Here is an 8587-nt window from a genome sequence, read left to right as displayed (position 1 = left end):
GGGTTGGGTGAACTGGGAAGAGTTGAGGGGAGGGGGCTTTCGAGGTTGAGAGAAGGCAGGACACTCACACGCAAAAGGCCCAGGCTGGGAATTGGCTTGTTTTGTTTAGGAGCCAGGGAAGGAGGGGAGGGGTGTGGCCAAGGCCAGGTCACAGGGGCTGAAAGACACCTGGGCATGATCTGGGCTGCAGTGGGAGGCCCCTGGAGGGTTCTGAGCCGGGATGGCCTGGCTGGGCCCGAGTGGGGCAGGAGGGCCGCCGCAGGCTGTGCGATGAGGGCCGGCGGTGCTGTGGGCCAGCTCCCTGGCTGTCGGGGTGGAGCGAGCGGCTGGGCTCTCGATCCTTCTCAGACAGAACTGGCGCCAACAGCCGACGGATCAGCCCCGGCAAGTGAGCAGTAGCGTCCTGCTGAGTGTTAACCAACCAACTCCTCCCAGAAGAAAAGCCCTGTCTGCGGCATCTGCCAGTTCCTGTGGGGTAAATGTTCCCACTGCGACTGATTTCAAGCTACCAGCTCGCTGCGCAGAGTTGGGAAGAGATGTGCACCGTTGGCTCCCACTGGGATGAGCCGACTCCAGCCGTCACGGGGGTGAGGGAAGGGGAGAGCAAGGCCTTTGTCCTGGTCTGAGCAGTGAGCGGGTGAGGACAGGCCATCCCCGAGGCGGGGACGAATGGCGGAGGAGGAGGCTGGGAGAGGGGTCTTCAGGAGTGGCGTCTCGTCCACGTTGAGCGTGAGATGCCCGTAGACCCCTGCAGTGGCTGCAGTGTAGCATGGATGCTGTTGGCGAAGAGACCAGGGGGGTTACCGAGAGGCACCAAGTGAGAAGAGAGCTACCGAGAGGCAGCGAGTGAGAAGAGAGCAGGGGGCCAGGATGGAGCCGGGAGAAGTGGCCCCTTTCCAACAGCCCGCTGAGGTGCTGGCATCTCCCGCTAGCCCCCGAGGAAGGGGCCTTGTTCCTCGCCGGAGCCCAGAATGCTCAGCGAATGTGTCGCACAGGACTGTGACTCCACCTCTGGGTTGTGACTCTGGAGCCCTCCAGGATCTCCCAAAGTAGCTCAGAAGGGGCCTAGCAGCTGGGGACAAGGTGACAGGGCAGCCCAGGGGAGGAGGGTACAGGGGGACCTGCGGGCAGAGGGGAAGAGCCAGAGGGTGCGGAAAGATTGGGTGAACACGCTAGTGACACAGGCTGTGATTTCTTACGTCCTAACCAAATGCCAGGACCCCGCTCCAAACCTCTGTAAAATTCATCTTCACGCCGCGCTCGGAAGCAGGTGCTATCATTGGCAACATTTGCAGGCCAGCAAGCAGGACGACAAGGGCATGAGACACGTGGCTTGGGGGCAGCGCTGCCCTGCAGCCGGGCCTGTCCCCCTGCGCCCCCCAGCCCCTCCCCCAGGCACCAGGCAGAGCCTTCTGTGTTCTTGTCTCGGAGGAAATGACACTCACTGTGTCTTCTTTGAGTTGAGACCAAACTGAACCACAGGTTGCCTCTGGTTAGTCGTCGTCATCGTCTTCATCATCGTCATCACCATCATCTTCATCACTGCCACCATCTCCATCATCTTTGCCATCATCATCATCTTCGCCACCATGATTACCATCGTCTTCATCAGCCACCTCACCGGTGGTTGACGGGGGGTTGTTGCTTAGCTGTATCTGCAATTTTCCGGCAATGACCAAGTACAACGTGTGCGTTTTCCGTGGGGGGCCACTCCAGCGGTGGAGCTGGGGGCACTGTGACAAGCGTGGGGCCGAGGAGACCGCTAGGACAAGGGGATGCCTGTCTGGATGGACGAGGTCCCTGCCTCGCTGCTAGGGCCTGGTCTAGCAGGACCCGACAGGCCCTGGGCTCCTGGGCCTGACGTCCTTCCAGGGGCCGGGAAGGCTGCCATCTGGCCCCAGCCGCTGTGCCGTTCCGCAGGGCCGGGGCGCCCGCCAGCAGGCGCAGTCAGGCCCGGGCAGGGCCCCGGAGACCAGCACGTTTGCCGCAAGGCTGGAGGAGGAGAAGCAGCCTCCCCGTCTGGGGCTGGGAGAGGAGCTGCAGGGACGTTTGCTGCACGGGCAGGGGGCCCATCCTCGCTGGGAGATAATTCTCGCACAGAAGGTGGAATCCGAGGCGTCGAGGCCAAAAGCCCATCTGGCTGGGCCTGTCTCTACTGACTCAGAGCCGGCTCTGCTCTCCGCACGTCTCTGCGAGGAGGGGCTTGTCTGGCCCCGGCTGTCAAAGGCTCTGGGTGTGACTCCAGGCCACTGTGGCCTCCTTCCTCCTCCTGGTGTCCCAGCCTCCACTGGGTCAGGGTGGGCAGTCTCCATCGCCCAGCCGGGGGCCACCATGAGATCCTCTCTGGCTCGGTGCCCCCTCAACCTGGGCTCTCTGTGGTCCAATGAGGGTCTAGACTTTTCCTTCACCCAAATGGTGGGGCACAGAACCCTGTGCCCAAGACGTCCGTGCTCAGAGGCAGCCGTCTCTGAGCTGTCCCGCAAGGCCACGCCTCTTTTCCTCGGTAGAGAAGCTGAGGTCCAGCCAGGGGAAGTGGTTCGTCCAGGGTCACACACCGGGAACGGGCCCTGGGATTCAGCCCCTGCCATTTCCCCTCTGAAATGGCTGCGACCTCGGGAGGGGGCGTACAGTCCCCCGCCCTTCACCTACTCGCTCAGCAGGGACCTGTGCGCCAGTTGCCGCTCTAGGAGGAGCTCGTGGTGGAGACAAAACCCCGACTTTGTCCTCGTGGAGCTGGTGGCCCCGGGGGAGATGAGCAAACAAGCACGGGAATAAATGAGCGGTCACGGGCTGCCAGTCTGGCGGTGTCGGGAAAAGCCTCCCCGAGAGAGACGCACCTGGGCCGGGAACAGGATGGGCACGAACCGTCCGGCCAGAGCCGGCAGCAGGTGCAAAGGCCCCGAGGGAAGGAGCCTCCCGAGAAGCCGGAAGCGGCCGTGGCTGAGGCTGCAGAGGGTGGCGGGAGCCAGATTACAAAGGATTTGGTGGCCCTGGAAGGAGTCTGGTTTTTCTCCTCAGAGCAAAGGGAAGACCCGGAAGGAGGGGGACAAGACGGGACCTGCCTTTTAAAAAGACTGGGGGGAGGAGGAGGGCAAACGTGGCGGGGGGCCGTGGCAGTGGTCCCACGGTCCATCAAGGTCATGGCCACTTCCCAGCCCCAGGAAGAAGCTTTGCCTGAGAGCGTCCGTGTTCCAGGGAGGAAGCCCTGTGTGTGCACCACGTCCCCTGGGCCCTGAGGCTGCAGACGCTGTTGGTCTCAGCTATGACGAGCACCCCACACCCAAGGTTTCCATGACCCCCCCATTGCCAGGCCTCCCACCCGCCGCCAGCCCAGAGCTCTCCACTGGGTCCCCAGTCTGGGGACCCGCTGCCAGCTGTGCCCTCCCCAGGAGTGCCGAGGACCCCATGGCCAAACGCATTGCTCCTAAGACGCCCCCGTCCCAGAGCACGACGCCCGACTGTCCCTCGTCCCTCACATGCCTCTCTCTGTCCCTCGCCCCGGACTCCAGTCCTCCTTCCCCTGCTTTGTCGTTATTATCTATAAAATGAGGTATGACGTATAACTTGCAGTGACACGCCCACAGTTCTCCTAGCACACGTCGCTTCTGACCTGCTGCACCACCTGTCCCTTCTCCCTGGAGCACATGTCCCCCCGCCGCCATCTAAGCTCTCCCCAGAGCATCTTCTCCAAGGCCCTGAAACCTCCACCTGCCTCCTCGGAGCCACCTAGGCCGGGGCTTTCGGAGCACACGGGGCTGGCGTGGTTGGTGGAGGGGCAGGGCAGAGACGGCGACTTTTCCCTCCCCAGCTATGTCCCCAGGGCCAAGCAGGAAGCCTGGCACATGGAGGCCTCAGTAAACACGCAGTGGAGCAGTGAACCCCGGACGGCAGGCCCGGGCCGAGCTAGGTGTTCCACGCGGCAAAGCACACACATCTCTCGTGTTCAGCGTGATGGACACGCCCGTGTGGCCACCACCCAGGCCCAGACGTGGGGCATCCTGCCCTCTGGAAGGCTCCCTCAGGCCTCTCTCAGCTTTCTTACCCCCCATTCTACTTTTTGTCCCTAGAGTTTAGTTTTGCCTGTTCTTGAACTTGACATAAATGGGATCACACGGAATGTTCTGGGTCTGGCTTCTTGTTGGATGTCGTGCCTCTGAGACGTGTCCACGTCCCACACGAGAGGCAGACCCCAGGCCTCACCCCCCCTGCCTGGACACTCGGTGTCTCCCTCAGCCTGACAGATGTGACTGTCCCCTCCCTGCGCTTCCCACTGCCCGTTTCCCTCCTCAGCCGAGGGGGGCTCTGTCCGTAGGTTCTGGGTCTCTGAGCACACAAGGCCTCTTCTTTCTATCTCTGGCAAGTTCTGTTGAAATTTAGGATATTTGAACTCAAATATCCTTGGAATACACAAGCCATGTGCTGCCCTGGCCTTAGTCACAGGGAGTTCCTGGGCAGTCTGCCCAGGCCTCCGGTCTCTGGAGCCTCTTCCCAATCACCTGGGCTTTCGGTCATCTCGAACCCTGGTCCACGCATGTCACCTCGCTCCGCAGGGAGACGACCCCCCAGCACTGCCCCCTCCAGGCCTGCTGCTGTGATGACACAGCCAGACACTCCGCCCCCTCCTAGCAGTGAGTTCTCAACGTGGGGTCCCTAGGCCAGCAGCATCGGCAGCACTGGGGACTCAGAAATGCACGTCCTTGGGCACCCCCTCCCCACTCACAGAATCGGCAATCCCGTTCCCCGCCCCAGGTTCTGCTGCCGCTCGAGTGCGAGAACCAGACTCCTGGTGCTCACGTGTTGGTGATGAATTGATCAAGACGGGACGCTGCTTTCTTTGAGCAGAAGCGTGTCATCATTCTAAGAGCTAAAAAGAGGTTCTGATACCTGGGGCTGGTGTGGTCTGTCACGTAAGCAGAGCACCGGAGCCTCCTCGATGGTCCAGCTAGTTCCCTGGTGACCACCGGTGTCGTGTCTCCCTGAGAGCAGGGACTGGCAGGCTGATTGTTTCCATTGGCTCCTCCTGATTCATTCGCTGCCTTCTCTGTCCTGCTCTGAGCCCTGGGCACTGCACCCCCTGGGCACCCTGGCCAGCTGTCCTCTGGGTGGGTTTGATCCGTGGGGGACAGTGTCGGGAGGTCAGGGGACAGGAGGAGAGACGGTCAGCGTGGTGGTACGCTGGCAGATGTTTACCAACCAGCTCTACTGAGGCACCGTGGAAAGCTCTACTTTGTGGTTTGCCAGTTTCCGTGGTGTAAATACTCCCCTCATGGTCAGTTTCAAGTTACCGGCTGTCTCTGAACAGCTGAGTTGCAAAGAGATGTGCAGTTCTGCGCCCTGTTAGAGTTCTGCGTTTCCACTGCGCAGATACACAGGCCCAACAGCCTCAGGGCCAGAGCTGGGAGTAAAATGTAGCAAAATATATAGGAAGTGCTGAGTTTCCAGTCTGTGTTTACCTTTGCTTTGAATGTACTTTATTACATTTTTTAAATTCATATGATTTAATTTTTAATAACATGCATTTAACTGGCTCACAAAATTCCTGAAAATTTAGCGGTTGGCCCTCACGAGAGGGTGCAAGCTGGCTGGAGCACACCACGGGCCCGGGGGTGGGACGCAGCAGAGCAGATGCGCGCCCCGCTTTCACTCCAGCCCGCCTTCGATTTCACACTCATCAGCCTTGTGCGTAAGACCTCGTGGGAAGAAATGGTTCTGAGACCAGAGAAACAGGAGCCCGTGGGAGCGGGGCAAATGTCCCCAGGGCAGGCAGGTGCTCAGCAAAACTGACTGCATCCCTCAGCGGTGGGCGTGACGATGGAAACCAGCCTCTTGGAAGGCGAGGGGGCCACACCTGTCATGATGATAGTGCACGTGGCCTTGGACCCAGCCATGCCTTGTTAGGTATCTGCCTGACGGACTTACACCTGTGCGAAATGATGTCTGTCCGAAGTTATTCATTACAGCATTGTTTAGAACTGAAAGTGGGACGCAGCCCAAGTGTCAGTCGTGAAGAGACTCATTAAATAGGTTCTGGCATGTTCTTACAATGGAATATTCTGCAGCCGTTCCTGATGTAGGCATGAGAGATGTGCCTTAGACACCCCATGGCATCTGGGCCATGCCAGTGCCTGGCCGAGGACATGCTCACAATGTCTGTGCAAGTCACTGACCACTGGACCCAGACCCTCTCTCTATGGGAACAGTCCTTCCGGTTAGTTCTCCAGGAAGCTCGAGTTCACAGTGTTGATGCCTTCCACCCAGACTCCTCTGGTGAACCAGCCTGGGAGGATGGCTTTAGAGCAGTGTTTCTCAAATTTACTGACCACACCTGTTTCTTCATGGGGCATCTTGCAGAGCTAGTGTTCCCTGGAACACACTTTGGTAACCATTGGATAGCAGTTTGTATAAATACCAACAGTCACCCTTGAAGGCCTGGAGACCAGGGTCTTAGTGAGTTGAGGATAGTGGTTGAGGCTCAGAGGACAGGGAGGTCATGGGACACTAGCACCTCTGTCTTTTGGCCCTGGTCACCCACTGTAATCACCTGGAGCCATCTGTAGAGGTGTTTAGTTGGCGTGGGGTGTGACCAGGGACTGGGATTTAAAAAAAATTCCCCAGGTGTTTCTAATGTGTAGGTAGGGATGAGAACCACTGCTCTAGAGCCAGGATCAGTGGGAAGGGAAGAAGATCTTTCTGTATACCAATCTTGGGTCATATTAATAAGGGCATAGTCTTCAGAGTATGGGAGGTGATGGTCCTGCTTGATTTGGCACTGATCAGCCATACTAGGTTCTGAGCCCCACAGCTTAACAGAAACACCTAGAAGTTGGAAAATGCTCAGAAAAGAGGAACCTATACAGCAAGGAGACTCAAAACATAATCTTGAGGGGCTTAAACTAGGCATCTCTGGAGAACTCCACAGACAGATAGCAGGCATTCCTCACAGCAGTGGGAACTGGGGTTCAGGGCTTGCTGTTTGTCACACCTGCCCTCAGCTCTTTCAACTGAGGGCTCATCTTTCAAGCCACTCTGGTGTTTCTACCTTTCTTAGAAGGAGCAAGGGGACTTACTGAGGGTGGAAGTTGCAGAGGTGGGTGGAAAGAAGCCGAGATGAGTGAGACCCAGCGGGCAGCTCGGCGGGATTCATTCAGTTAAGGCTGATAAATGATTCTCCAGGGCACGCAGGTACCCGCTGGTCCAAGGCACATTCAAGGAGCTCATGAATGCTTACGAAGCAGGAGAGAAAGGGGAAGGGTCAGGGTGACAATGTGGGCCATGCTGGTAGCAGCCCGGGAATGTGGACCCTCGCCGGGGTCAGGTCTGCGAGGACGGGGCCTGGTCCCCCTGTTCGCTGCCGTATTCACAGCTTCACTGAACGGACGAGTTACTGGAAAAGCAAGAAGGGCTCTAGACTGGGGGGAAGATGGGTTATCAGGGAAGGTCCCTCTGAAGAGGTGACATTTCCCCTGAGACCTGAAACGTGGGTGTGGAGCTGCCATGGGAAGAGGACTCCAGGCAGCGAGGACGGCACAGGCAGAGGCGGGGGGCTGGCAGGGCGGGGGGCGTCTCAGGCCGGCAGCGGGACCGAGGGTGGGACACCCTGGGGTGGGCACAGTGACGTGCCACAGCGGAAAAGGGTCTCTGCTGATGTGATTAGGTTAAGGACCTTGGTGTGAGGCCGTCCTGGATTTAGGGCAGGCCCTTGTCCAAGTGTCCTAATTAGAAAGAGGGAGATTTGAGGGGGCCGCGTGCACAGAGGCGGAGGTTAGCACCGAGGACCGCCCGGCGCCACCAGGAGCTGGAGGAGCCACCAAGGACGCTCCAGGGAGCCCTCGGAGGGAGCGGGCCATGCTGACAGGCTGAGTTTTGACTTGTGGCTTCCAGAACTGTGAGAGATCGCATTGTGTTGTCTTAAGCCTCCCAGTTGGGGTTCACTTTTTGCGTCAGGTATGGGAGAGTCATTCAGGAGGAAGAGCAGGGGGATTAGCAGCCGGCGGAGCGAGGATTGTGTCTAGGATTATAGCTTTCTTTCAGGTGTCGGGCCGAACCGGGTTCCGGCTCTCACCCCAGGGCCTGGTGAGGCGCATCGGGAGACACAGGTGCGAGTCGGGGGAAGGCGGCTGGGGGCATCAGCCTCCACCTCCCGCCTGGCCAGGGCACCTGCCTGTCCCCTAGCAGAACATCCTGGGCTTGGCGTTCGCCTAAGGCAGCATCTTGCCAGGAGAAGGAAACACGGTGCTGTGTGGCCCCACCTGCCTGTGGCTGTGACCTTGAGGCACCAGGACCCTTGGCTGTCAACCTCGGAGACGTTTCAAATGGGAAAGAGGGAGAGGCGGGGAGTGGGGTGATGCTCCGCCAATCACGGGGCGAGCACACTCTCGGAGAAGGCGCTGGGAGGGAGCCCAGTGCACAGGCCCAGGGCCGAGAGCGAATCCATCGGGGACCACCACGAGCGCACCCCCCACCTGTGTCTGGTCGGGGTGTCTCAGCACCTCCGCCAAGGAGCTGCTATTCTAGGCATTTTACAGACGAGAAAACTGAGGCAAAACGGCCTTCCCAAGGTCACCTACCAGGAAGTGGCAGGGCTGTG

This window comes from Eulemur rufifrons, chromosome 23 (genome assembly GCF_041146395.1).
Source record: "Eulemur rufifrons isolate Redbay chromosome 23, OSU_ERuf_1, whole genome shotgun sequence".
Taxonomy (NCBI): Eukaryota; Metazoa; Chordata; class Mammalia; order Primates; family Lemuridae; genus Eulemur; species Eulemur rufifrons.
Note: the sequence above shows the minus strand (reverse complement) of the source record.